Source organism: Heterodontus francisci, chromosome 34 (assembly GCF_036365525.1).
Source record: "Heterodontus francisci isolate sHetFra1 chromosome 34, sHetFra1.hap1, whole genome shotgun sequence".
Taxonomy (NCBI): Eukaryota; Metazoa; Chordata; class Chondrichthyes; order Heterodontiformes; family Heterodontidae; genus Heterodontus; species Heterodontus francisci.
In genome coordinates this window covers 6,715,945-6,720,142 of record NC_090404.1, presented here as the reverse complement: position 1 = coordinate 6,720,142, position 4,198 = coordinate 6,715,945, and positions in this window count along the sequence as shown.

The window sequence follows — 4,198 nt, the reverse complement described above, 5'->3', positions numbered from 1 at the left end:
AATGCTGGCCCAGCCAGCGACGCCCACATCCCACAAACGAATAAAAATAAAATCAGACCAGGGCTGATTTGCATCTTAACCTTTTTACCTGCCTTAGCTCCATACGCATTGACACACTTACAGAGGCAACATAGGATAATAAGGAGGACATTGGGACTCTTGAAAATATTCTGCCATAGAATTAGATCCCGGCTGATCTCGGGCTGGTCACACGTCTCTGCTCCAAATCTCTTCACAACCTCGCACAGCAACATGAGAACAGGAGGAGGTCTTTCAGCTTTTTGGGCCTGTTAAATAAGAACAGGACGGAGCCATTCATCCCTCCCGCTTGCTCTGTCATTTCATTGCATCATGTCTGATGTTTACCTCACTCCATTTATCCACCTTTGCGCCACATCTTTTGATACCAAACAAAAATGTATCAATCTTAATATTGAAAGGTCCAACTCCAACCCCTCCACCCCCACCCCCCCCCCCCCAAGAATCCATAGTCTTTTAGGGGACAGAATTCCATATTGCTACCTCCCCCTTTGTGCTAAAAATAGCACCTTGAGCAAGACTGGTAGGAAGAAAAAAGTACCAGCTTTTAATTTTGCGTCTGCATATTTGTGGGGGCAAGGAGATGGGAGTAACGTGCGTGTGACATCTGATGGAAGGTTCATTTAAGTTTAGGTTGTCTTGAGATCAATAAGACGGAAGGCAGCTCCCTGCTAACTCGGTAGCTTGTGACCTCTGTGGAAGTGGAGTAGGAAGCTCGATATGTATATTGAAGTGGACACCCAGTCCCTCATTCTTCGGTTGTACTAATGCGCCACCTTCCTCAGCACTGATCATGTATTGTTTATTTGCTCTGATAACTCCAGCTCCACTTCGTGACTTGCCCCATGGAGGAATTTTCCCTCAACACCTCGCCCATCATCCGCTGTTCTCTACTTGCTACTTCATCCTATTTGAAGGTGGCAGGACAAGTTAATGATCTGTTGAAAACAAACACATAGCATTGTGACATTTTATACATAGAGGCATAGAGTGCAAAGGCAACGGAATTTTACTGCACCTCGATAACTCACTGTTTAGACCTCAGCCAGAGAACTATATACAATTCTGAAAACCACAATTTAGACAGAATGCCAAGGATTCGAATGTGTGCAGAGAAGATGTATTGGACTGGCACTAGGGATAATGAACTTTAGTTATATTGAGAGACGGTGGAGACTGGGATTGTTCTCGTTTGAGCAAAGACGGATGAGATCAGATTAATCAGGTTATGGGAAGCAAGGGATGAAATTGCAGAGCCGCTGGCAATGATCTTTTCATCTTCTCTGCTGACGGGGGTGGTACCAGGTGATTGGAGGGTGGCAAATGTTGTGCCCCTGTTCAAGAAAGGGAATAGGAACAACCCTGGGAATTACAGGCCAGTTAGTCTTACTTCGGTGGTAGGCAAGTTGATGGAAAAGGTGCTGAGGGATAGGATTTCTGAGCATCTGGAAAGACACTGCTTGATTCGGGACAGTCAGCACGGTTTTGTGAGGGGTAGGTCTTGCCTCACAAGCCTGATTGAATTCTTTGAGCAGGTGACCAAGCAAGTGGATGAGGGTAAACCAGTGGATGTGGTGTACATGGATTTTAGTAAGGCATTTGATAAGGTCCCCCATGGTAGACTTATGGAGAAAGTCAGGAGGCATGGGATAGTGGGGAATGTGGCCAGTTGGATTAAGAATTGGCTAACTGATAGAAGGCAGAGAGTGGTCTTAGATGGTAAATACTCAGCCTGGAGCCCAGTTACCAGTGGCGTGCCGCAGGGATCAGTTCTGGGTCCTCTCCTGTTTGTGATTTTATTAACGACTTGGATGAGGAAGTCGAAGGGTGGGTCAGTAAATTTGCAGATGATACAAAGGTTGGTGGAGTTGTGGATACCGAGGAGGGCTATTGTCGTCTGCAAAGGGACTTGGATAGGTTGCAGTGCTGGGCTGAAAAGTGGCAGATGGAGTTTAACCCTGAAAAGTGTGAGGTCGTCCATTTTGGAAGGACAAACATGAATGCAAAATACTGGGTTAACGGTAGGGTTCTTGGGCATGTGGAGGAGCAGAGAGACCTTGGGGTCTATGTGCATAGATCATTGAAAGTTGCAACTCAAGTGGATAGGGCTGTGAAGAAGGCATATGGGGTGTTAGCGTTCATTAGCAGAGGGATTGAATTTAAGAGCCGTGAGGTGATGATGCAGCTGTACAGGACCTTGGTAAGGCCTCATTTGGAGTACTGTGTGCAGTTCTGGTCGCCTCATTTTAGGAAGGATGTGGAAGCCTTGGAGAGGGTGCAGAGGAGATTTACCAGGATGTTGCCTGGAATGGAGAATAAGTCTTACGAGGAAAGGCTGAACATTCTAGGCCTCTTCTCATTAGAAAGGAGAAGGATGAGGGGTGACATGATAGAGGTTTATAAGATGATCAGGGGAATAGATAGGGTAGACAGTCAGAAACTTTTTCCCCGGTGGAGCAAAGCGTTACAAGGGGTCATAAATTTAAGGTGAAGGGTGGGAGATATAAGGGGGATGTCAGGGGAAGGTTCTTTACCCAGAGAGTGGTCGAGGCATGGAATGCCTTGCCGGGGAAGTTGTTGAGTCAGAAACTTTAGGGACTTTCAAAAGGCTTTTGGATAGGTATATGGATAAAGGAGAATGATGGGGTATAGATTAAATTGTCCTTGACAGAGGACAAAGGATCGGCACAACATTGTGGGCCGAAGGGCCTGTTCTGTGCTGTATGTTCTATGTTCTATGTTCTATGTTCTATGTAAATAGAAATGTTCAAAATTAGGATGGGTTTGATGGAGCAGATAGAGAGAAACTGCTTCCAATGGCAGAAAGGTGCTCAACAGGAGGACACTGCTGCAACGTGACTGGGAAAATAATTAAAGGGATGATGAGGACTTTGTTTTGCACTTCGACCTCTTGTGATCTGGACTGCGCAGCTTGAAAGGGTTGTCGAAGCACATTCAATGAAGCATTTAATAAATAATTGAAGGGGAAATAAATTGCAATTCTGTGGGGAAAGACCAGGGCAGTGGAACTAATTGGATAGCTCTTTCAAAAAGCTGGTATAGGTATCATGGCCGAATGGCCGCCTTCCGCGCTGTATGATGGCATGATTCAGTTGTCAGGAATTGCACTCGGTGCTGCAGCTCTATCTGACCGCACTGGAACACATCCTCTGCCAAAACAGACCGCAGTCAGTTTTTGTACGAGTGGACCATTAGGTTGTATCACTGTGCACAGTGGCACAAACCCGCACAAATACTTCACTCACTCTCTGTTCGGTACTGCCTCTCAATATTCACTTCAAATAGAAGTTCACTTCTGATCTAGTTTAGAAAGATCCAAAAGTTTACAACATGCAGTAGGAAGTTAACACAGCTCCATGTAACTCCGTACAGGTAACAATCACCTTGAAACTAGCATCTTATCCAGGTCTGCAATTGCTGACACTCTTAAGGTTAAAATTCAGCATAAGCAAAATTACTCATCAGAACGGCAGTCCGTTCTTAGATTTGTTCCATTGAATCTCAGCTGGGTTAGTTTTGTAAGAGACCCGTATATGGTCTGGTTCTGAACACTGCCGTTAACATTATATTTAATACAATTACTGACCGTCAGGTTATGATGGAATGTGTCGAACTCCCTCACGATCTGTTTTTGTCCGGTTCCAGCCCTGGTTCCCCTCACTGTGATTCTCTTGCACAGTAATAGATGGCGCTGTCTTTGGTCTTCAGGTTCTTCATGTCCAAAGTGAAGATATTATTTGAAGTTTCTTTGGACGCAGTAAATCGATCCTTAATCTCTGGGGCATAACCATTGCTGGATGAAGTATTGTAGTGAACCAACCACTGCAGCCCCTTCCCGGGAACCTGTCGGATCCAGTGCATCCTATAGCTGCCAAGATTGAATCCAGTGGTTTTGCAGGTCAGTCTCAGGGAGCCTCCGGGTTTCCCGGTCTCTGCCTCTGGCTGAGTCAACACGACATCCAAATGGACACCTGTCAAAATATCAAAACCCTGAGGATTAATCCTGGTGAATTGATTCCTGACTCTGTAACATTCCAGAGAGACTAATACTGAGACAGTAACAGTGAGAGAAACGGACAATCAAAACTACGCACGGGAAGAACAGTTGCTCAGTGAGGTTCTTATCAGAACCATTTCT